This window comes from Phalacrocorax carbo, chromosome 16 (assembly GCF_963921805.1).
Source record: "Phalacrocorax carbo chromosome 16, bPhaCar2.1, whole genome shotgun sequence".
Lineage (NCBI taxonomy): Eukaryota > Metazoa > Chordata > Aves > Suliformes > Phalacrocoracidae > Phalacrocorax > Phalacrocorax carbo.
The window spans coordinates 12,167,133-12,192,990 of record NC_087528.1 but is presented as its reverse complement, the minus strand read 5'-3'; the positions used below and the strand labels follow the sequence as shown (position 1 = coordinate 12,192,990).

Here is a 25,858-nt window from a genome sequence, read left to right as displayed (position 1 = left end):
CCATAACATACACCTCGGTGGGAGTTACCGAGAAAACAGGACACACAAGAGCTATCACAAGATCTACCATCTTCAAGGGCTCTAAGCACAGAGGCTCACATCTCCCCAGAACAAACAGGGAGCATTCACTTTCTCAGAGGGACCAAATCCTCATGGGCAGTGGAACTCAGCAGGGGCTCTATGGGGCTGTTGGGTCAGTCCCTAGAAGGAAACTCATGGGTTTGCAAGGCCGTTGTCCAGCAGTCTGATGGCTTATGGAAAAGAAAAAATATGGGGTGGTTCAACAATTGCCCTTCGAGAATAAACTGCTAAGAAAATTTGTTTGCATTTCGGTATCGGTGGCCATTCATGCTCCTCAGTCACACGCAGCCTCAGCCTTTCAGATGACAGAGGTACCTTGAATCTGAGAGATCGAGCTGCCTTTTTTAATGGCTAGTTAAGACTAGAGAAAGTTTGAAGTCCATTGGTCATACAGATGGGCAGATTCACTTTCCTGAGCCATCTAGATCATTCCTCAAGCAGTTCATAATCTGACCCTGCCCTAACCAGTCTCTCTTCTCCCAGACCTTCCTCCACTGGGTAGAAGTTACTGATAAGGAAGCATCAGAGTAAATCAGGCTGCAACAGGACTTCCCACACTTCCCACTGTGTGCATAGACAGCATCAAAAGCAATCCCCAGCTGCAACCTTAGAGCAATGGACCAACAGAAGGTATCACACAGGTTTCACCACCGCTGAGCAGGAGAACCCTGCTAGATGAGTGGATTAAGCAGGATAAATCAGTCCCCCTCCAAAAAATCCCCAAAGCACAGCTGCTCAGAGAGGGAGAGAGAACCACTGCGGGATGCAAGACTGCAGCAAGTCGATACTCACCCCCACCTAAAGAAGAAAACTCTGCCATTTCTTGCCTACAAAATGCTTGATCATGACAAGGATTCAGATGAATCAGCCATCCAGAGCTGGTTGATGCCTAGGCCAGGTGCATAGTGCTTGGGTCCAGAAGGGGCTCATTCATATGCACAACGACTGGTCAATTAGACTTGCTGCCAGTGTGGTTTACACCTTCTCTGAACACCCTGGGCCACCAGCAGCCCTGCTGGCATCCCCACAGAGGCTCTTGCCAGCACACCAAAGTGCATAGCGAAATGAAGAAAGCCTCTAACACCCTAAATACCTTTGTGAACCTGCCGCACAGCTGACAACGTATCAGGGCAAAGACGACCAGCCAAAACTCTTGGTATCTTGTTTCTTACAACAACGTAATTAAGGCTGGCAACTTCAGGATTATCATCCAAAGCCAAAAAAAAAATAAATATATGGAGTCCAAGGCATGAAGCAAGATAACTGAGCAAAAAAAATAATCCAGTAACTGTGGAGAACCCACATCAACTATTTGTTCTGCTGTAAAGCTCTGCGGTGACACTGGGTCCACCCTAGGGGTGGGATTCGTTGCCTCCAACTTTACCTATGCAAAAATGAGGTGACTCTCTAAGCAAATCGACATCTACAGATAGAGAGCACGCCTGGCGTGGAGGTCAGCTCATCTCACCCAACTTGAACCCCTCTTCAGTGCGAGCCTGCAGACTAAGTTAAATGAAATTTTTAGGCAGGCATCCTTAAGTAAGACAACTCCCATCCTTATTCTCCTAAACTGCTTCCCACATGCAAAGCAGGAATAATCACCCTTCCTTCCTCATGCAGCCGTTGCACAGCCAAATGCTTCAAAGCCTGTAAGAAGCTCAGATAGTCCAATAATGGAAACATGGAAATTGCAATAGACTCATTCAGTTTAGCTTTCACTTCTTTCACCCCCAAATTTGATTCATAACGAACAAAAGCAGAAGCCAACATTTTTGCAAGTGACTTTGTCCCCTCGAGATCCTCAGGACTTCTCGCTAGACTTCCACTTTTGGAGCAGCTCTGAGGAAGAGTGCCAGAGGACGGAATAAGCAGCTCTCAATAAGCTCGCCAATTTAAAGCCTCTGCTGTAAAAACAGAGTTATTTCCACCTTTGAAGATAGAGTGTGTGCTTTACAACTGCCTAAGGTCAACTTTGTGGGGCTATTTCACAGATTAACTACATTAGGGTATTGATAATCCAAAAAAATGGACAAACAGGAGAAAATAAATGCATCATTAGTTATTTGGAGCACATGAGGGCTAGTGACAGATAGTCACAGACACCAACAGCCCAGCATGCGTGGGACAAGGCAGCAGAAGTCTCGTTTCCACACCAAAGCTGCATTAGCTCTTCAGCCAGAGACAAGAGCAGCAAAATTCCCATCTGCAGCGGCAGGACCAGACATGGACCTTCCCCTGAGGCTATTGAAGAAATCAGCTGAACTGTGCCTATAACCAAGCACCCATCTCTCCGGGGTGGGGAATACACAATCTCTTACCCAACCTGCTATGGCTGACTGACACAAGCAGGATCTGAAGTGATGGCAGAGGAGCGAGGAAGGCTCCAGCACCCAACTGCCCATGGGAGGATCATCACTGATCGCTGCTGTTTGGGGCTCCTGCTGGCTCTGCCCTCTGGAGTCATGTTTGTTTGGCTTTTTTTCAATCATTTTTAAATAAGAAAAAGTTAGACAAGCAGGTGGGGCTGCCCCTAAAACGTACAAAATTCAACCACAGCAAAATTTGAGTGATTTCAGAGTGAAACCGCCATCATGATATCATCCTGGTAATGAACTTCTCATCACAATATTACTGAGTAGACTCCAGCTCCAGGGAGCTGCTCCAACAGTTCATTTCCACTTTACGAAGCAGGAAAGACAGTCTCCTTCTAAGCCTGACCGGAGATATCAAGGTAAAGCATACTGCAAAACACAGTGCAAGAGCTGGAAGGAGACACACAGCGCCCCGGGTTGAGTTTGCAGCCAGGCTCTACTTCTGGCCACACCAGCACAAGCCCAGAGCAACACACTGATTCTAGTTTTAGCAAGGGAGTCAGAGCAGGGAGCCGAAAGCTGAACATGGACCAGCAGCCTCAGAGGTGGGAGGCTGAGGGCAGCACCAGCAACCCCCAGGCAAGTCTTAGCTGTTGGAGAGAAACAAGGTGATCTGCATCTGGCATGATGCGTATGAACCACCATCTCCCTCATTTGCAGGGGATACCATAGGATCAGCTTCATGGAGACCGCGTGCCACTCACGAGACTCTTAGCGCTCACACAAGATTCCTCTGATCCTTCCAGAGTCTGTCCCTGTGCATTAATAGCTGCAATTGGATGAAGTGACAGAGAAGGAGCCTCAGCAATGCATAATAAGAGCAATCTGGAGACTGTAATCCAGCCAAGTTCACCATGAGTTGGGTTAAAGAAATGTACGTGCTGGTTTCACAGCATCACTACCACCTTCCCCATTAGTAGTGCTGGCAGCAAGCGAAGGCGTTGGGTGAAAAGAACACAGACGCCTTTTCCAGTCCTGGGGTCTCATAGGAACAGGTGGGAGAGAATAAGAACAGCAGCAACTCCTCAGTTGTGGGTGCCAGGTTCAGCCCTTCAGGTACTAAAGTTGCAGTGGGGGCACAGCACCCATCCTCCTTAACACCAGACACTGAGAAGACCAGTAGTAGATTTAGGAAGCCAAGGGACCTCCTGGAGCCAGATATTCAACAGCAATTGAGTGGGGATCGCAACATTTTGCATTGGCTTTGCATCTCGACTGACCTGAGCCCAAACCAGTCATCTGACGGTTTGTTGCTTCCACATTCAGGCCTGAATTTTAGACTAACTATGCGTTTCCTCGAGAAACAGAAGTAGCCTGTGGTGCATCACAGACTCACACAAGCAGAAGACACTGGCAAACTATTCTGGGACTTTCTGTAAGCGAGTGATTCCCTTGCTGCGAGGTTAGCAACATGAACAGGGCAGCTATGTGGAGACCAGGGCCAGCATTAGACCCTAGCAGCAATGCTTAGGGGAAACTGAAACCACTGTGGTGCGATAGTGTCCAGCACAGAATTGTCTGCAAACCTCCCTACTAGCCATTCTGCAAACTGAGACTTCCTCTTGACTTATTTTTAAAATGTTCTTTGTTACAATTACCATTTTTCAGGACAGGATCTAGCGTATTCTTGACAAAGAGATAACGGGGGAATTCCACTTGCTACCCCCTTTAAAGCCATGATGTATTTTGATGCTGAGAAATACAGATCTCTAAATTAGTCCCACTGAGCCATCACCGAGAACAGTTGCGATGGTACCTTCTCTCTTTCACCAAAAAGACATTTCTCTGAATGCAACCCCAGTGACTCACTGCAGGTTCTTTCAATTAAAGATGGTCTCACCATTGGCAAGACGCTGCCTTCGTCTCCATGTCCAGCTAAAAACACAGGCTGCACCCTTCATCTCCTTATTCTGGTATTTTTAGCTCCTGTAATGCAACGGTTTTGAGCTATTCAAGTATCAGGCTTTGGGAAGTGAAAGGCCCAGGGAGGAATGTGTCTCCCTGATGTCGTTAGAATAAGGTCTATTAATTTTTGCAACGCTTTCTGATGGAAACTGCAAAAATCCCATTCGTGGAGATGTTGAAAGACAAGCTTCAAACTGAAGGGCAGGGAGAAAATATGCCCTGCTCTGCTGGGGGTGGGAGATGCGATAAATGCAATCACAGAAAGTCTACTGTAAAGAGGAAGAGGATTATCTGCGCCCAGGTCCTTGAAGGCAGAACAAGCAGCAACGCACTCAAATCAAATGACAGAGGGACAGTCATCTCGGCCCCAAGGCCAGGGAGAGACCCTCAGCAGCCCTTCCAGTCCTGCACTCCTCAGTCCCCATGGCCTTCTCAATCCTCCTGCCTTGAGGCAGATGAGTGGCTACAGAGGTCTGTGGGAATTTCTTGGATTTCATCATTGTAAAGTGCATCTTGACACTGAACAGTAACTTCCTAAAAAAAGAACAAATTAAGAAAAAAAGAAATTCCAGCCCTATCCCGTGCTTCTTTTTATCTCCCCTCCATCAACTCTTCACTCACCTTCCAACATACCAGACCAAGGCTGGCAGGTTTCGGCAGCCCATGCTTCGCTTTCTGGCCGGACACACAGAGCGAAGCCCATCTCCTCCCCTCTCGCGCTCATCGGCAATAGCAGCTCTGCTGCCAGTGCCGCCTCCCTGGCACCCAAACGCCTCCCTCAGCCAGTCCAAAAACCACTCTCATCTCTCCGAACCTGGAGAGATGACCCAGGACATCAGCGACCCCAACCCCTTCCACGACCACTCGATGGGCTGTGTGCATTTGGCAAAACTCAGCCAGGGTAAGAAAAGCCTTTATTTTTCTCCTCAAAAAAAAAACCAGCAGAAATGACACATACCTGATCTGAGTAAGAAAAGACCAGTTATATATACTCACTTTTCAGAGAGGAAATGTACTTGTTCCTGGCACCAATTATGAAAACCCCTCGCCACATGATGCAAGAGTTAATTTTAGCGTGTATCAGTCTTTATCACAACAGTGAAGGTTAAAGTTTCACCCAACACCACAGTCAATTACAAGCTCAGTGCCAAGTTAAACCCCGAGAAGATTTAGGCTGGAGATAGCGCTGGTGTTTGACACTGGGTGCTGGGTGCCATCAGCAGTATTGTAATGGAAACTCCAGGGCTGCTCTTCAGGGAAGGTGGAAGTTCAGCAGAAGCGTCTGTGTGTCACAGGAGAGGACCAGGGGAAAAAATAAAAAATTCAGCAAGCGCAAAATGTAGAGGGGAGAAAAATAAAAGGTGTTTCCCAAAATAAAGGCAGCAGCCCAGGCTGGCCCTGCCAAGAAGGAAGTGAAGGACATGACAGAGTGTCAAATGGTTCCTCCCCACGCTCCCTAGGGTGGCTGTTCAACCTGGTGGGACAGACGGCAAGGAGACATCCCTGTTGGAACGGTCTTACGGCCACTCACACGGGGCAAAGGGGACGAGGCTCCAGGCGTTTCCATGCTCAGCAGGAGACACCCTCCCAAAACCATAGGGGACACCTGAGGGACAACTGAAGACTTCACGGGAGCTGAAGATGCTGCAACAAAGTCTTCAGCTTGGGAGGGAGCCCAGCACCTACTCAGCCCCAGCTGTCCCACGTGCTTTCTACAGCAGTCGCTGTGTCCATGGAGCTTCTTCGGACACTGCCCTTGGGGGAAATCCACTTTTACTGTGCAAGGTTACACGTGGGTGGCACCATCATATTTAGGATAGCATCAAACACAAAGGGAAACAGTGATACTGCGATATCATGAAAAATTCTCATCAGCTATTGTTTGTTCCGCTGACCCAGCACTTTCCTGTGCCTCTCCAACCTCTTCCTAAGACTTCTTGCCCCTAAAAAATCATGTCATGTTGCTCCCTACTCTGCTACACTGGCTCACAGGAGGGGTGCTGGGTTTTCAGGGGTTTGGTTTGGGTTTTATTTGGGGTTTTTTGTTTGGTTGGGTTTTTCTTCTATTGCAAAATCATCTATTAGCCTCAATCGGGCCAGGGACCATCCCCATCCTGCACCAAAGTGGCACAGAGCACACACACACACAAGGGGCCCTCCCAGAGGGGACCCCAACCTCTGCCCCTCGCTGCCTTCCCCCCGCAGCTCCCTTGCGATGAAGGACAGAGAGAGCTGATGCTAATTCCTTCAGCCTATTCGGAAAAACAAGTTTACACGTGAGATTTCAATTGGCTCCATCTCTGCTTAACTACTCCAGCTGTGAAACAAAGTAAGTGAGAGACAAAGCACTACAAACAAGCAGCGTGACCATTTCAGAGGGCTTTTTGTGAGCTTTAATGCCAAACCCACTAAATAGATTAACTTACAGCATAAACAAGCAAGTAAATCTTTCCCCCAAGGCCCTGTGTATCCAAAGGAAGCTTTAGAAGTTGCTTCCTGCCATTGTGGAGGCCCTGCTGGGAACCCAGGAGCCTTTTCAGTCCCTGGCTTGGTTGCCCAAAACCTTCAATTTACTTTCAGCACCGCTGGCTGCAGCACCACAAAAGACAGATGATGGCAAGGACGTCTTTGGCTGTTCCCCATCACCCTGAGGCCAAGTGCAAGCGGGGAACTGTCATTCACACCCACTTCCGAAGCTCACAGAAGGGTGTGAGCCTCACTTTGACCAGAAGACTCAGTACAACCGCAGCACCACCACCATAATCAATGAGAAGAAAGGAAGTCTCCAAACGAGGAGACAGACTGCGAGGTGGGCATCCATCCAACAGCAGGAGGCCAGCAGTTGCCAACCCCACCAGGCTGTTCAGTCCCTGAGCACCTTCAAACAGCCTACAGCACTGAAATATCACAGCACCATCCACACTAGCCATTTGGGAGGGGAACGGCAAGCCTAGGGCACAAAACCTTTCCAAACCCTATGCTCACCCCCCAGAAGAAGCAGGCTCAAGCGGTGCTGAAGGCCACTGCTGCATGCCAGATGTGCCAAGCCCTGCAGATGTGGAGAAGGGCAGGCTGCACAAAGGGAAGGTGCAGGGACTGGAGAGCTCCGGGCAGTCCCATCGCAACAAGCAAGGTCCAAGCCCCTGGGTCTCCCTGGCTGAGGGCTGGACCATCCTTTGGGCTGGCCTAGTACAGTCACCTACATCCCTATCAGCCCAAAAAGCCATGGAGAAGACAAGCTGAAAGGTATCCTCTTCACACGAAGGCCCTATCCACTACTCTCCTTGCCTTCTCCCTGGCACAGTGACTACATTTGACTGCGACGTGACAGCTACAAGGGACACTGAGGGCACCCCTTCCCTGAAGGGCCTCCAGCCAGGTCAGCACAGCCCCAACCAGCTGGTCTCCAAATCCCCCCAGTCACAGGAGCAAGGAGGTTCCCATGCAGCCTGAACCCCTTCCAGCCCCCAGTTCCTCCCATGATGGGCAGGAGCATCCAAGCGCACGGGGCCCTCTTCCCAGCAGGCCCAGTACCTTCGCTCAGCTCGTCATTAGGAGCCCAGGTCCTGGCAACTGGCACGACGGTGACTGCCCGTGCCCAATTTCCACAGAGACAAAGCCTTCATCCTGAAGCACCACGCACACACTGGTTTTCTGGTTGAAGACCACAGGGTGTAGGTGGGATGCTGTTAAATACTCGCTATCCTGCCATCACTTCTAAACCCGGCACCACAATCCAGCAGCTCAGGGCCCACCACAAAGGAGGTCCCCCGGCTCTCGGTGTGCTCCATACCAGCAGACATGGATTTAGACCCATGTAGCCATTCCCTGACTCCACCTGAGTTCCCTAAAATATTAGGCACCCACCAGCATTCAGACCAGATCAACCTGGGAGCAATTTGCATTTAATGAGCAGTCCTCTGGGGACCTTAGGTTTGTTGGCTTTGATTGCAATCCAACTAATTGATCCAGGGCGGCAAACCTCAAGCAGAAGCCCTCTCACATGAGCAGGATTCACACACATGGATAGGGAGCGGCAAGAAGGTCACCCAGCCTGGGTCTGCAAGGCTGGAGCTTGCTCAGTTGGACAGCCAAGCCTCCGTAACTCCATCACACGGCCGCGGGCAGTGGGAGGCGGCACATGGCACGTGTACTGATTTGCAAGGTTTATCAACACAAAGACACGAAGAATGAAGAACAATTTGTGACGTTTCTCATTTACAGATTGCCAGAAACAATGAGAAAAGGGAAATGCCACCTGAAAGGATGAGAGCTTGTTTGCAGAGAAGCCTCTGAGCCGAGGGTTTAAATAGACAGAGAGCGACGGGGGAAGCAGCTGAAAGGGGAAGCATTTCATCCTAATTTGAGACAACAAAGAATGGGCCTTTGTGGAAGGGATAAAAAACACTTTTTCAAGCTCAAAACAACACCATCTTTCCTAAAGTGTGCACACACCAGCCGTACCCCCATCCACGCAGTGGAACAGACGCTAACACAGTATTGAAAATGTGTTGATGCTACAGCACAAAACCCTCCAGCATAGGATGAAAAAAGCTGACGAATTCCCACCGCAGCAGCTGCTAAGGACAGTCACAAGATCGGGTTGAAGCTGAGCTCTTCCTGCTCGGCCAGAGCAGCATTGGGCAGCCACGAGCGGCGTGAGCGGGGGGACGATGCTCCAGCGCGCTGCACTGTTCCCAGGCGCCCCCATCACATGAGCTGCTCAAGCCAGGCTCTGCTCACTTCTGCTTAAACCCACCGCAAAATAAGGACCAGCAACATTTTAGGAGCACCCAAGCCGCTCTCACCCAAAGCACTGCAGGGATTTTGGACAATGAAATACAGTATTTGAGGGAAACCCAAGCCCCATGCCCGTCTCTCTTACAAATACAGACCATCCCCCTGCAGCACCAACAGTCATTAATAATTGTCACACACCACAGGACTGTGTCACCCAGCCAGGTAGTGTTTTCCTATTCCCCTTTTAAATCAGCAAGAGGGTCACACTCACATCTGTTGGCTAAAAACACCTGCAGACTTTTCACTGCCCAGCCAGGCTGGCACAGCTGGGGAGGGAGCACGGGAACCCCCTCTTCCCCAGGCACACGCTGGAGGGTTTTTGCCAACCCCATTACGGGAAAGGTGCGGCACAGGTGGGGATGCTGAAGCACACAGCTGCCCCGGGGCTTGGGGCCTTGGGGCTCTGTCCTACCAGCAGGAGACTCAAACCTGGGTGAACTCTCGGAAGTGGCAGGTTACAGTTAAATACAGCAATCACGCTTGCAAGGAGGGGACATCTGAAACGAAAACAGCCAAGCCTCGAACACGAAACCCTGCCACGCTGTTTCCAAACAAACCGCGCGTCCTGTAGCATCACGTCGCCTTCACACTCAACGGAGCCAGCTCTCTTCCAGCCACGCATCTGCGAACTCAGCCGAGCATCTCCCGCCGCACCACACCAGCGAGAGAGCGGATCATCCGACCGCAAGCCGAAGTTGCTTTTATTATTTTTTTTTTCAGAGCTTGAAATCAGAGATTAACAAGTCTGAAGGAGCTCATGCCCGGCCACTCATATATTCCAGATGCACATGCTATAATCGTGGCTTGCCAAACAGGATACGAGGCGTAAGAAAATAAAGCATTTTATCTTCAAGCTTTTCCAAGAGGGTATTAGAAACAATGGGGAGGAAATACAAAATTAACACTAGAGAAGAGCAATTGGCAGTGCCCCTCGTCAGTCTGTTCTTCATTACAAGGCTGCCTATTCAGTAGCTTTCATTAGGAAAATTGCATCGCAGAGCCATTCCCAACAGTGTCCCTATTTCCTAATTAAGCTTCGCCAAAGAGCCACGTCTTTTAGTTACCGCACGGCATACAATCACAACAATTACCATTTCATCACACTCTGGCTGCTGAAAACCCTGCAATTAAAGCATCCGAAGAGTCACACAGGCATGTCATCGGGGAGACAAGTTCTCACGTCGTGCTAATTGGCGGCCAAAGACGAGATCAGGAAAACAGGAACGTTGGTTTTTGGTCTCCATGCTGGGAAAAGTGCTCGGGAGCTGCAGCCGCTCCCCAGGCTCCCACCCAGGAGGCTGGTGAAGAGGGCTCGGTGCCAGCAGCGAGCGCTGGTGAACGGTCCTGCCCACGCCTCCGGGCTGTATCACACCCCACATCCCCAGCCGTGCTTTCAGAAAGGTGAACAACCCCGACCCAACACACAGCACAAGGTGGATGCAAACTTGGGGGGTTTGCAGAGGTCACCTGGAGCCCCCCCGACGATGGCTTCGGGTGGGTGGGACCCTCGCAAAGAGAGGGCTGGCTGGGGACCGGTGACAAACATGTCCCTACACCGCCTCCGGCCGTGACAGATAAATCAAGGAAGAGGAGTCCCGTGCACGGAGCCTCTTAGGGAGAAAGCACGAGCTGCAGCTACGGAGCCTCGATTGCATCCACAGGTGACACTTCCCTCCCCTGCAGCCAGGAGTGGCGTTGCCAGCCCAAAACACCTCCCTGGCTGAGCACGGCTGCAAAGCACAGAGCTGCAGCAAGGGAAGACCTGCCGGGCTGGGCTGCAGTGCAATGCCTGGGGACCATAGTTTCCATAGTAATCTCATCCCCCCCATCCTCTCACCTACTGCCCAGTGCAAGTACAAAGCGGTGATGGGAGCAGAGTTCAGACACAGCAGGAGCCTCCCATCACTCAAAAACAACCTCGGGGCACTCACCTAGGTGACTCTCCCTCAGCAAACTCATGCACAATTTTCCACTTGCAAAATGATAATGCAAAAACGGGCAGCCCCGTCATGCCAGGAACAGCTCAGCGGTCACCCAAAAAAGAGAAGTCGAAACCACCCCAGGTGAGCTGCAGCATGGCAAGGTGGCGGCGGTCCCCATGCCACTGAGCGGGTGCCACAGCCTGGCCCCCGCCGCGGCCGGAGCGGCGCGCCGACAGCAAAGCCGCTGCTGGGCTTGTCATCCCTCGGCCCCGAGGGCCGCTGCGGCGCGGGGAGCACAGCCCACCGCAGCAGCATGCGGTGCCTCTCTGCCAATGCTTTCGTCCAGATGCAGTTCTGCCTCAGTGCAAAATTCACGTCTTCATTTTCATGTTCAGTAAAAGGCACAAGGTGACAATTTTGGGTTGCTTCTCTCCAAATTAGGGTGCCCTGATCTCCAGTGGGGAGGAGGGACCGGCCAGCTGCACCATCCTATAGCACCAGAGCAGTGGGCTGCCAGGGAGGAGCCCCAATCCCCTGTCCCAGATCGACACACGCTGGATTACAGCTTCTCCCTCTGTACAAGCACCTCCATCGCTTTTCATCCCCTTTCCTCTCGCCCCAGCCAGGCTGCGGAGCTGCAGGAAGCAGGACAGAGATGGCCATGCAGTGCCAGGGAAGGCAGAGCAGCGAGCTCCCCCCGCTTCATTTCGGCAGGACAACATCGTGAGGCTTGGACCAAAGGCAGCCCTGGCTCGCGGTGCAGCGGACGGGGCTCTGCGCTGCCCAGCCACCTCTCTGCAGAAACCTGCAGTGCATCACCCAGCACAGCTCCAAAAGACGCACCCAGCCATCGCCTAAGCCCTTCGGCTTTACATAGTCACTGTAACTGAGGGATGTAACCACTGCAGCCGCCACCCCTAGGCTCTCGCTCTTTATCTGCTCATTTTTCTAGGCGTAAACTCTAATCTGAGTAACACCCAGAGCTCCAAAACACTTTGCAATCATATTTCAGAGACAATTTGCAACTCCATCCAAGTTTTCACTCTGACCAAGAAAAAAAAAAAACACCCACCAGACCCCTCTGACACACACAAAAATTAAAGCATTGACATCCTGCGTATCCCTGCAGCAAATGAAGATTTAGAAAATTAATCTAAATGGGAAAAACTAAACCAATTGTAGCTGTTCAGCATCAGCCCCTGCAACAGCAGGATAAGCAAACAGCACCAGCCTGCAGCTGCCTGAGCATGTTTTCGCTGCACTGAGTAGCAGCAGCAAAAAACAAGCCATTAGCAAAGTTAACGGGTGCTGTGGTGACAGCAGTGAGATTTTTATAAACATGAAAACAAAGGTCTGAAATCTCTTTTCTCCCGCTTTCGTTAGTGATTTGAATCAGCCTAGCCTTTTCCTCCCTTAGGGCTTACACCGTCCAAAGCAGCTAAACATCCTTTTGGGGAGGTTGTTGCAGAAGTGAGCGTAGCAGGAGCCCGGGCGGGGTCTGGGCCCCCTCCAGTCGGTGCTGGCCGCTAAACGGGAGCCACTGGTGACACCATAAGGCCACAGGAGCATCTGATGGACGATGCTCCTTTGCAGGCACAACTATTAGCCCAGGCTAGTGCACGAAGCAGCACGGGGACATCTCAGGGCTGGCGTGTGTCCAGACTCCGATGCTGGAGGGATGACACGCTGTGGGCTTGTCACATTCCAAACCACATCCTGTTGCCAAAGCAGAGCCCTCCCAGGGGTTACACCTCCGCCCCTTCGGGCTGCAGGGACCGGGCCGAGGGTGACAGGAGCAAGAGGCAACGCGTGGCCCTTGGGTCCCTCCAGCCCAGCGAAGAGCGCTCCTGCTGCAGTGACACAGGGTGACTCACTGCCACCCCGGTCAGTGGCCCTGCCAAAACTCCGGGTGGCTGTTGGAGAGCCCCCGGGATTTCCCGGGGACCCAGGCATGGCGGGGTGGTCCCCCGGGGCCGGGGAGGGCCCCACACCTGGGCCCCAAGCAGGGACTCTGTGGGGCGGCGCGGAGGAAAACAAGTGTGCAGTCCAGAAATGAGTCACGGCAGCAGGGCCCCGTCCCCAGCCGCGGGGTGACACCGGCTCCCCCGGGCCAGGGGCACGGCCAGCCACACACCGCGCTGGGCTGCAAGAGGACCCCAAAGGCGATGTGGTGCAGGGTGCCCCCTTGCAAGGCTGCAAGGGAAACCCCCCGCCCTGGGGTTGGTGACACCCCCACCGGGGGCTTTAAGTGGAAGCCCCCAGCTCCATGGGACCCCCTCCCATTACACCGGGTTCATCCTCCCTCCTGCTACTTGGACGTTTATAAGTAGCCCCCCCAGAATTGCCCAGCCCCCACCGGGCACAGTGGGGCACAGTGGGGCACGTTGCCCTCCCCCTGCCCAGCTCTCCCCGTGCCCACTGGGCGCACGGTTACACGGACACCCCGGTTATAAGGCACCCCCTCCTCGGCCGCCACCTCCACGGGCACCAGGTGTAGGGACACACACACCCCCCGCCCTCTACACGGGCACCCCGGTAATACGGAGCACTGCCGTTACCCCGGGCGCACGGACCCCCCTCCCCGGTGACACGGGGACCCCCCGGCCACCCGCAGCCCCGCTGCTCCCCACCTGGAGGGCGGCTGCCCCCGGGGCTCCCTGCCCATCCTCGGCGCGCCCCGCCGGGCTCCACGCCGGGCTCGGCTCGGCTCCGCTCCCCGGCGGGCAGCACCGGCGGCACGGCACGGCACGGCACGGCACGGCGCGGCGCGGCACGGCACGGCACGGCTCGGCACGGCGCGGCGCGGCGCGGCGGGGCGGGAGAGCGGGCGGGGCTGCTAGCGGGACCCGCCCCGCACGGGTGCGCCGCCCGGCCCCTCCGCCCATCCACCCCCCGCCAGCCAGCCCTCCCCACCTGCCCTCCACCCACCCCTTCAGCCGTCCGTCCGTCCGTCCGTCCTTCCCTCCCTCCCACCACCCTGCCGTTCGTCCAGCCACCCACCCCTCCATCCATCCACCCTGACACCCGTCTGGCCCCCCACCACTTTCCCTTCTACACTTCTCTCTTCCATTCATCCACCCCTCCAGCCATCCCTTCCTCCTGCCGTCCCACCATTCATCCCTCCACCCACCCCCCCATTCTCCTATCCATCCATTTCCCATCCATCCACCCATCTACCCTTCCCTCCATCGGTCTCTCCTTCTTCCCCTCCCTCCGTGCTCCTTTCCAACCCTCCATCCACCACGCCGTCCTTCCCTCCATTCATCCATCTGTCCATCCCTCCAGCCATCCACCTCTCCATTCCCCCCTCCCTCTCTCCCTCCCTCCACACTGCCATCCTAATAATAATACGCATAATACAACGTGAGCTTGTTTTCCTTCCCTCCCTACAGAGCCCTTTACCCCATCTCTGCTGGAAGAGCCCTCAGCACCTCCCCGACAGCGCAAAGCCACCCACGGCCCGGGCTGTGTGACACGAGGCTGGGGACGTGCTGATGATTTCTGCTCGGGTGGCACCTGGGAATGGCCTTTTCCTGCTGTCTCCAAGGTTGCTCCCGAGAAAGGGCCTGTGCCACCTCGAGCACCAGCAGTACTTGTCCCCCACGCTGTCCCGCTGGCCCATCTGCCAGCCGGGCGTGCGGCCACATCCAGCCCAACTGATATTGTAGACAGGAGCAAGAATCTGGCTTGGGGTTTCTTTGCGGGTTTCAGTTTTTCAGAGGAGAGTGACCGCTGCTACTCAAGCTCCGAGACTCGAAAGCTGCTCGGGGGCTGAAATAGATGCGGGTTTCGCAGTGAGATTCCAGTGAATTTTAAAAAAAGCAAACCCAGAATGAGCCAAAATCCCCTTTAATAGTGGCCCATTGAGACAACCACCTGCCGTGCAAACTGCACAGGACGCCGGTGCCCAGAGTCCCCACTGCCTCCCACTCCAGCTGCGATGCCGAGGCGTCGTCCTGCGCCAGGTGAAACCCCTGCGGAGAGGGGACGTGGGCTCGACCTTCACCAGCTGAGCAGCCACCACCAATTCAGAAGAAATCCTCAAGCAGCAAAAATAGCAGGAAGGGGAAAGTCTCATGTCTAGGTCATGGTGCCACCTGCCCCAAGGCACTACCCTGCAAAACAGCCAAATATTCAGGTGGAGCCGGCTTTGTGCCACAGCTTCCTCTTGGCTTGAGTTCTTCACGCAGGCTTTAAAGGCTGGGTTCAGTTTTGGGGATGCCAACCTGATCTTTCCCACCCCTTCTGCCCCATTCCCACCTTCTGATTTCACACCCAGCTTTTCAGGTGTATTTCTCAATCAGAAGAATCAGGACATGTCAGAGGGGCTAAATCTGCAGAGGCCAAATTTGTCAGGGTGTTGAAGCTGCAGCATCTCCCCTCCTGTCCCGTGCCCTCCCCACCTAACGTACTATGAGCTGCTTGTTTTGCTCCTCAGGGCATGCTGCAGCCTGAGGAAGTTACCAAAAATGGTGGCTCAGGGGGCTCGTGCCAGCGGAAGGAAGCGGAGGAGCGCAGGGAGGTGCCGTGCCATGCTCCAGCCGCCACCAAGGAGGCTGCTGCAGCTTGCAGGGACGAGAATGGCAAACAGCAGCGCGGCAGCCACCGGGCTGGACCGGCCATGGCGGGGAAAGGGCTCCAGAGCACAGGCACCTCGGGGGCTGCTGACACCAGCGTGCCCACGCGAGCTCCTGGGAGCAGGGCACCGCGCTCCTCCTTGTCACTCAGTTTTTCTCATTTGAGTTCAGGAGATCCTGGGGACACCGGTGCCATGCCTCGGGGTGACAGCAGGGCAGGGGGAAGGGGTCCCAGGTGGCTCTTTAGGGGCTGCACAGAGCAGGGAAGGCAGCCCAAGTCGCTCCCACCCATGCGGTGGGGTTCATTCAGAGTGGTAGCGGTGACACCAATGGCGATGCCAAAGCTGAACGAGCTCCAGCCAGCACAGTGCCACAGAGCGTGCCGGCAGCCTGATGGGCACATCTCAGCTGCGCGGCTCCCGAGCTCAGTTCCTTCCCCTCGAGCTGCTCAGCCATCCCCGGCTGGGGAGAAGGAAGCTGAGGCTGTGCTCTGACAACACACTTATTTAGACCTTTGGGTTCTCAGTACTGGAGTAATGATGTGAAACACTGACCTGGGATAAACTTCCTCTGCCAGGGAAAACACGGGGTCAGCCAGCTCCGACAGGCAAGCTTCGCGCTGGAGACACGTGAGCTGTCAGCACTGCTCTGCCTTCGTGCTCGCCCGGTCTTGTTTGTCCCTCCACAGCTGATGCGGCAGGATGAAAAGACCCGAATACCAAACCATGAGTTCCAGCTAACTCGGCAAAAAAGCCCACACCAATGCAAATTCAGAGGGCAGAGATCTGGCCGCATCACTGCTTCCAGATGCCCAGGGGACACCAGCTCTGCTCCGGAGGATGCTCAACAGCCAACACAGGACTAGAGAGAAAGTATTTAGGTATAAGTGAAAAATTTCCACAGGCAACTGCAGAAGGACTTATGGAAACACTTGGCTAGGAGAAGAGCAAAGTGTGTGCCACACAAAGCCCCTTTGGTGATAAAAAATGATTTCCATAGAGAATATTTCTAAGCAAATCAGGTTTCTGATGTATGCAAAGGGACTGAGGCGCATGAGGGTCACGGGCTGTAAACACTTCCCGCAAGAGCAGTCATTCTGCTTCAATCAAATCCTTTTTTACTTCCAGGAATGTGAACTCACAAACCTGAATCTCCTTTGCCCAGCTTTTGTTTTGGTTACTCGTCCTCCAAGTCAGCACAAAGGCACCTCTTAGATGGCTGCTGAAAATGGGACTTACCCCTAACTCGCAGAGATCTCAGAAGTTCATCACGGTCATGTTCCCGTGCCTCTCTACTCAACACATTTCTAAAACCTGTATTTGTACCACGCACATACATGTTTTCCTGAATCAACAACGTGCTGCTGAGTCAAGCTTAGCAGAGTGGAGTAGCTCCACATTTGTACGATAAACACCTGGAAGACGGTTGTTCTGCCTCAAATCTCACAATACAGATTTCTGCTTAGAATACAATCTTTATAGGCCAAACATAAGAATATTGCTCAGGGTGTGATGGCCATCAGTCTGAGTATTTAGCACACTTGGGAATGTCCTATAGACAAAAACATTTAAAATCCAGGCAGAAAGAAACTCTGTGGGTAAAGATTCATTGCACAACTCATCGTTGGAGGACTCACAAAGTACAGCTCTCCATCTCCACGTCCTCCACAGTAAAAAACCAGGAAAGGCTTTAATGGTGTGAGGTTACAAACCAAGCTACTACCACTTTCTGCATCTTTTCAAAGGGGTTTTTTTCTTACCCCCTCCAGCAGCGGCTCCCATCCAGCTGGTGGACAGAGGCTCAGGGACAGCAGGGATGGAGATGCTGCCCCAGGGAGTGCTGCAAGCACAGTGACGACCCTGCCTCTCTGCCAGCGGTTTGAGCCAGCGCTGCAGCCCGCGGGGAAGAAGCTCCTTTTGCAACCTCCTGTCTCCCCAGGGATTTCCACAAGCGCTGTCTCTCTCCTTGCTGGGCCCCTCTCACGTGCCAGGAGGCTGCGGGGCAAAGCCAGCCCAGGGTAACCCCCTCGCACTGCCCCTCACTTATCTGTCCCCCAGCAAAGCCATCCCTGGGTCTAAACAAGAACGGACTGGCAGGCTCAGGAGCTGGGAAGTGCCAAAAAAATCCCACGCAGGCATCCCCCTCATCCTCCTCCCCTGCGGTGGCTTTTCACCGGGTTTCTGCAGGCAGGCGCTGTATCTCTGGCCCTGCTGAGCCTTCACAGGAAGCCCGGTGGAAGGTCCCCTCTCCCTGGGACAGCACCTCTGCAAAGGTGGCCACGCAAAGAAACTCTCCCTCTGCAGGCTGTGATCTCCCTTGGCCAGGTCAAATTCCCCCACGCAGGTCCATGCCTGCCCTGAAACCTCTCCCCCACCCCAGAGCCACCCCAGCCCGCTGACCTCCCCATGGATATGCCGCTGCCCAGGGACCCGGGCGAGAGGCACAGAAACTGTGTGGGAGCTGGGCAGCACCACGGGGGATGGAGTAGGCAAAGGGATGCAGGACTCAGCTGAACATCATCCAGGGAATGGGCAGGACAAGAGACCAAAACAGGCCAGCTGCAGGCTGCCCTCACAGGCAGAGGGGCTGGGATGTCCTTGCTGGACTCAGACTGGAAAATCCAATAACTCAGCGCCCCCAAAATGCCATGAAGTCATCAGGCCCATGCACAGGCCACTGGCTGCAGACCACAGCAGGCACATCTCCTTAGGATGCTTTCACTGTAGTGCAGACGGTGAGGTTTCCCTGGATTCGGGATGACAAAGTCTGTCCTTACACAGACACTGAGGGCATCGTGTGCTGCTGTGCCCGTGGCTGCAGAGGCTCAGCCGCCACGGCTCTGGGGGTGCTTCCCCCCATGTTCACATAATGACAGAGCTGCACAGCCCCAGTGGAGCGGCTCTGCGGCCTCTCCCCTCTGCTTGCACAGCTTTGGAGGGAAGGGGAAGCAGGATCCACTGAAAAGGGAACCTGCTTTTTCTCACTGGTTCCCCCCACTACTTGTGTTTTTCATTTCTCTGGTGCAGCTCAAAGGATACTGAAAGATTGTTCAGTGCCACCTGAATCTGACCCTTGAGAAACGAAAATGGGCCGTAGACTTTGGTAGTGGCAGATATTACCTCAGATGTTCCCCTTCTGCCTCCTATGCGGGAGGTGAAAATATAACCTTAAATGACCCGATCTGGCAAGGTGCAGAAGTTTCCTGGCCGGCTCTGGGGTGGAAGGGCTCCAGAGCTGTCACACTTTCGGCAGGTGAACACTTGTTGATCTGCGCTTTTCTGTTCTCCTGCCCTGTGCAAGACCTTGGCGTGCCTGGACCAAACCCACACTAACTCCTGGCTCTCTTTCACCTGCCTTCTCAGGTGCCTTCTTCCACCAACAAAGTCTGATCCTGGTCTTGGGAGATCATGGCTCAGCTCCCCGCACTGCCACTGGTGCCCTGGGGGACACGAGCAGGTCACTCAGCCCTCTGTGCCTCAGTTTCCCACCTGTGAGAGGGCGATGCAGCAGTTCTCGCTCTGGCTGATCCATCCTGCAGCCCTCGGGACCATTTCTATTTTAGTCTCTGACTTTTTCATGCTCAAAGCCACATGGATGCTTGCTGGAAGCCATCAATGCTTGTCACAGCGAGGAGCAAGTCGAGTAAAAGTCTGGGTAAAACTTTGATGCAGTAAAAACATTCTCCCCACTGTAATATTGGCAATTATAGTGGTAATTGTAAGAGAAGGAGACACACACCTCTCCTGCCCCCATGGCCACATCACGCTGCGGTTTGGGTTTCCAAGCAAGCTCTGCATTGCTATGCAAGCGGCCAGTGCTCTTTCCAAGACCCAGTTTGTAGGTGGCAGCGGGTGAGGCAGAGCTGTTGAAGAGGACGGGGAGCTCTTTTCCTACAGCAGAAACAGGGAGGGACAAGAAAGGGGTGCAGAAATCAGGGCTGGGATGGAAACCAAGGAGACAGCTGGACTGCAAGGGACCATTCGTTGCACCGAGGCAGAACTGCTACGTAGTCATCCCTGCCAGACATTTTTCTGCCCGCTGAGGACAGGGGATCTGCAGCATCCCTGGTGATGCCAGCGTGGCTCTGTCCTTACTGCTAGAAAGCCTTTCCCAGCACCAGCCCTAACCCCCATGATGCAAGTAAGTCTCATGACTTCTCTTATTGCCGGTGGCTTATGGAGGAGACCGCTTCATCGCACTCCATGACGACCTTTCCTTTGTGTCAGAGCATCTGCCTGGGCTCGGTCCTCCCCCGAGCACACAGCCCCGGTGCTGCTGGGTTTCCCAGCCCTTTGCTCACCTGACATAGCTCAAGCCACAGCCCCCAGGTGGGATGAGGCACCATGGGGACGCTTCCCCAGCACGGAGCTGAGCCGAGGGTCGGTTTGCACAATCTCTTTTCAGCTCGGTGGGCATTTGCCTTCTTGCACACTTTAGCAAAGATGCTCAGCCGCTCCATCGTCGGGCGGTGCCTGCTCAGCTGCCGCCTCCTTGCCTGCTGCGAGAGCTGCACCCTGGCTTTACTCAACGGCGCCTTGAGGCAAGATGCTGCTGCAAAAAGTCCCCTTACACGCAGAGAACTGGCCTCATCCCAACCTTGCCTGAACAAAAACCTCTCTCCCGAAGCTGGAATACCCTGTTCCGTCACATTGCAGCTCTTCCTCTGTTGCCCCAGTTTCCCCAGGGCTTTGCAGCAGGGTGATGTGGTCCGGCTCATCCCCCGGGGCCACAGAGAGCCCAGGCGGGCGGCAGCGGGAAGGGGCACAGCCCTGGGAAGGAGCCGGCGCTGGGAGCGGCTTTCGCACGGGCTGAGGTTTCCACCCTGTGTCCTGCCGGAGAACTGCAGCGGGGGATGGGGGCTGGGCACCGCTCCGTGGGGGCAGTTCAGCTGCCCCTGGCTGCACCCAGCTGGGCCATGCAGCCCTGGAAAGCACCTCCCCAGGGAGGGCTCTGCCTCCGGCAGCCTTCCCGGGATCAGCCTGGAGGAGAGACGATGGGTGAGAGTCAGTGGGTACCATGATAGCTGTGACCATCAGCCCCTGTCCCAGCCACCTCTGAGCCTCCAGAGCCACCACCACCTTCCACATATAAGAGCATCACAGCTCCTGGTGAACGCCTCAGCAGTGATCAGTGTCTTCAGGTGTGAAAGCCTGGATTTGGGATCTTGTTCTGGGCACTGCAATTTGAAGACCTGGCCATAACCAGTTGACTTTGCTCCATGTTGTGATGGGGCTAATAAACCTTCTGGGAAACCACCAGAGCTGGTTGCACATTGGCCTGGGGGGAGCCAGCCACGCTCCCGGGCAGCCCTCACATCCAGATGTGGCAGCATCCGAAGGATGCTGTGAGCACAGAGCTTCTGCGGTCTCTGCTTCTTCCCCAGCTCACAGCCCTCCCACCCAGGCAGCGCCCACCCAGCCATGCCCACGTCCCTGTCACCTCTGCTGCCCAAAGTGAGAGGCACCTTTTGGATGTGCGTTTTATGATGGACAGCAAGGCATGAGGTGTAAATGTGAAAAACCGCTCAGCAAGTAGAACCCACAGGTGCCTGCATCCTTCAGGAGCCGGGCTCTGCCTCCCCAGAATCAGGTGCCAAAATACTTCCGCAAGTCCCAGCCCGGAGGAGCAGGGGACAGCCAAGCTCCTCTGCTGGGATGCTTGGGGCTGTTGGGGGTCTCCAGCGGTTTTACTCCCAAGTGAGGCTGCAGCAGGAGAGGGGCAGATCCGGGAGAGCAGGGACGGGAGCTTCCCCCGTTTCCCACCGCCCTGGAAGGGCCCCTCTGCCCGGGGCAGGCCCCATCCCCATCCCCATCTCCGGGCTGCCGCAGGTGCCTCCGTGCTCCGACCCCGGTAGATGGCAGCAGGGCCTCAGGGAGAGTTTCAATGGATTATTTTATTTTCATTAATGTTTTTTTTTCTGTTTGTTTTAAACAAAAATAGCCACCCCATGCAAATCTACTGCAGATGCATCTCAGGATAAACTGAACTCTGAGAGGGATATTTGCCCTGATCAGCTGTGTCAGTCACCTATCCAGGTGACAATATCCTCTGCAGGCATCTGAATTGTGTGCCCAGATTAGCGGTGAGGAGAAAATAGTGTTTGTAGATGGGGTAAATGGCAAAAATGGGAGTGAGATCTCACCTTCTGGACCCGCGATCCCATCCAACCCAACCAAAAGAGGCCCAAAGCAGGGCAGAGCTGGCCAGCGCCAGGTCTCTGCTGCACAGGGATAGCTCTGATGGCCTTCAGGAGTGAATTGGCTGCGCAGAGCCGGGTAAAACACATAAAAGGGGATATCAAGGCAGCAGCAATGCCATTTGAGGTCACTGCTGTCATTGATGGGAAATGTTTGGGACCATCCAGCTTCATCTGGAAGGACAAAGTCCTGATGCCAGCATCAGCCAGAGATGCTTTCAGCAAAGGTCTGGGGAGGACGTGGCCTGGCAGTGGCTGGGAATACGCAGGGGCTGCAGGAGGCAGGGAAATGCTGGTGCCCATCTCCTGAACAGCCCCCAGCACGTGCCCTTGGCATGCAAAATCCCACAGGCAGCGACACCTTCCTGTGCTGGGAATTCATCTCCCACGCCAGCAGACGGACCACTGCTGAAACCTCACTGACTTTAACATGTCTTCAAGCATGTGTTTAATGTTAAGCTTGTGCTTGAAGGGCTTTTCTGGAGGGGTGCAGGTGAAAGGATACTGGGAGCTTTGGGGAAAGCAAACCGATAATAACAGCACCTCACAAACCTTTCAGAGATCCCCCCAGCTGGCTTGCCTTCAGACCCCAGGCTGGAGTGACTCCCAGGCAGGGAGTGCAGGGCAGGGAAGGGGACGGAGCAGGCAGCTGCATCCCCTGTGGACAGTGATTTGCAGGTCCTGGGGTGGGAAAAGGTGGATGTGCCAACAGGGAACGTGACAGCTGAGGATGTCTGAGAGTTGCCACGGCCAGGACAGGTTCAGCAAGTCTGTCACTGAAATGTGGAGCTGCCTGCAAGCTGGCGGTGACCACAGCAAGGCTTTCCCAGGGAGGCCTCACTGCCCAGGGCAAGCAGCTGTAACCACGGCTTTTTCCCAAGCCCTGGTGGAAACATTTAAATTTTATCCTGGGCTGCAACACTACATCACATTCACCAAGGGAACACACAGCTTTTGGATGCTTTTTATAAAGATACCAGGAAGTTGGCTCTGCCAGGTGGCCCAGCAAACCCCTGGAGCAGCCCCTCAGCAATCCTCTTTTGGGGGCAACAAGGCAGGAGGGCGGGAGAGGGCAGGGCAAGGGGACGTGCACGGGTGGGCAGCAGGTAGACCTAACGAATACCACAGCAAGTGCAGGACCTGTCTGGGCAGGAGACCCCTACAGACACTCTGCTGTCCTTAAATCCTTAAAATTCAATCAACTTTGCATGTCCCCCAGTGGCTAGTTTCATTCTGATGCTCTAATTCACTTTTACAGTAAAACCACTCTATGCTCAGAAAATCCTCCGAGGTCCCGTTGCTGTTTCTAGGCTCAGAACTGCAAACTCGTGTTTGAAGGAGATGATTATAAAACCAAACCCACTAGTCTATCAGAAGCCAGCAAGGGTGGATGAGTTACAGATAACTCTGTGCTCTCCAGGTCTCAGGCGGTGCAGAGTTGTCTACCTTCACCTGTGCATTTTGGGGTGGCTCAGGAACAGCTTACAGCACACGTTAACTCTCACAGCAGTGACATTTTCTTGCATCTGTCACCGCATACCTATCAATGCCACCAAGTGACCAGGAGACCTGTGTCGGGGGCAGAAGGAGGGAGCAGTGATACGGGCAGTGAGGTCCCGGTGCGGCATTTGATGGATGTGAGTTCGTCACAGCTGGAATCTGTCCTCTGATGGGCAGCGTCTTTGTGTATCGCCCGGGGTGATGGGGACAGGCAGGACCCTGGAGATAAGGCTGCTTTCCAGCAGAATCAAAACCAGGCGGTGTGCTGGGAGAATGGGGTTGCTTTTCTCTAGCACATGATGAACACTGAGAAACAACAGGGGATTATTGAAGCCATAGAGCATAGGGATGGGGCATTAGCGTGCCAGGAGAGAAAAAGAAGCTTCTACCTCGTCCTACCCCTTGTTCCTAAGGCATCTGGGAGCAGGGCTGAGAACTGCAGCCACCACCTGGCATAAGTTTGTAGCAGCCTTTTCTGCTGTGGACAGCAAGGAGCTTTATAAAGGGTGCGAGCATCTTTCCCCTGCTAAATAACTGGGGAAACTGGAGCCGACTCAGAGTCACCCAGTTGCTTCTCTTGCCATTGCCTCAATCTCTCTCCTTCACGCTTCTCAGCCCCTCTCCCCGCCGGCACTCCTGGTGCTTGGGCACTCCGGGGCGTGCGCGGCGGGGATCAGCTTGCAGGCAGGCGACGGTGCCGCTGAGCAGCAGTTGACAGCGAGGAATCCAGCTTGGCAAACAAGCGCTCCCCAGCTGCTTTGCCCTTGCAGGGGAGCTGGATAAGCCAGGGCAGTGCCCGCCGCTGGGCACTGGCACCCACCACCCCTGGGCAAGGGGTCTCCCAGACGGGCTTGGGATGGTGCGGACCCCGCAAAGGGCAGGGACGATGCGCAGGGAGTGCCGTGCCAGGGCACACATGGTGCTCGTGGGCTGTGCTCGCTCAGATGCATCCGTCCCTCACCGCTGACCCTCGGGGTGGTTGGGTGCAGCTCCAATTACTGACACTGATAATGGCTGGAAGTGTGGAGACAAGCCCCAGATAACGCTCTGGAGGTCTGCCCCGGCACTGGGGAGCACAGCCCTGCATAGCTGGGGTCTCTTCACACCCCAGCCCTGGAACGGAGCGGGGCCAGGGCTCTGTGCCCTCCACAGGGAGACACAGGCAGGTTCCTCCGATGGAGCTGCTGGCCCCATCCCCAACACGCCACATCCAGGGCTCACACGATGCCTTGTCGCCCAGCCTGAGCCGCGCTCCCGCTGCCTTACCACAAGTTCCCCTATTAAAAGGTTATAGCCACTCGAAGGCCACTTCATCCCAGCTTAATACATACTTAATTATAACTAGGTTAGAAACAGCTGCCAAAAAGAGACTGAATTCTGCAAAGCGCTCTGGGTAAGGCTCCTGAAAAACACATTTCCCGCAGTCCTGCCGGGGTGACATGCCTTCGCATGGGGCCGGGCATGATCTCGGCAGCCTCCCTTTGCAAAGGCAGGTTGGGGGTGTCAGGAAGCCCCCCAGAACTCGCCATGCCCCATCTTGTGTCAAGAGGATACTCTGCTTAAGGAAGATATAAAGCCAAAACCTGGATGGTCATTTGCATGACCCTCTTTGCCCAGATACATGGATAAACCCAGCTTTGCTGACTCAGTCCCTACAGATCCCCCACTTCTTCCCTAAGGGAACAGGATGCTTTCCAGAATATGGGGGGGGGGTGGGGGGGGTGTTAAATTTTAAACACAGAAAGCAACAAAACACATACTTTTTCTGCAGTGCTGAAATAGAGCCTGCCCCAGGAGTGCCACAGTTGCAAATGGAGCTGAGCCCCATGAGCCCACTCATCACTGCAAAGCAAATGCTGGAGAAGAGCTAATTATTTGGGAAAGGGAGTTATTAAGTGGTGGGAATTCAGAAGCTCTAGGGACCCACGTTTCAATAATCCTGCTCCTTAGCTGAAATATGCCCTGTCCCGTCTGCCCTGGCCCCAGCCTCAGCCACGCGCCCTCCCTCTCCCCCTGAAGCTCTGCCCAGGTTCAATCTTTACCTTAACACCAGCTTAAGAAGATCAAATTCCTTTTCACGGCTCTGTTCTGAATCAGCGGGGAGGAAAATTCCCAGTCACATGATCAGCATTTCAGCTCCCCAGCCTTTCACAGGTCCCATATAAAATTATGATCTCGGGTTCTCTTAAATGGTAGAAAGTCTTTACGTGGGGCATTTCCTTATGCCAGAGCCAAAGAAACTCCCACTGGGCTGATGTCAAGAGTGTTCATTGTGCCCTACAAATGTTGTTGTAACGTGGGTGAGGAGCTGCCTCTGCTCCAGTTAGTTATTTTCAAGAGAGGTTAGCTATTTTAAAGGGGCATTGCTCACCGTACATTGCTCACCGCAATGTCCCTGCCGCTAGCAAGGCAATGGTTTCACTGTCCTGGCTGCTCTCTCTTTGCTCTGGGCAGTGTTTGGACACTGCCAGAACATGGACCAGTTCCTCTCTCCATCTGGGTTCC

General features: G+C 54.2%; 1 protein-coding gene across 1 annotated transcript in view; it reads right to left on the bottom strand.

Annotated features, from left to right (window-relative positions):
• The window catches only part of PIK3R5 (phosphoinositide-3-kinase regulatory subunit 5), a 63,471-nt gene extending 49,630 nt beyond the window's left edge, over positions 1-13,841 (bottom strand). Inside the window, exon 1 of the mRNA XM_064467073.1 lies at positions 13,711-13,841. The gene's annotated coding sequence lies outside the window, so the exon portion shown is untranslated. The remainder of the gene's footprint in view (positions 1-13,710) is intronic.
• Between the last annotated feature and the right edge of the window lie 12,017 nt (positions 13,842-25,858).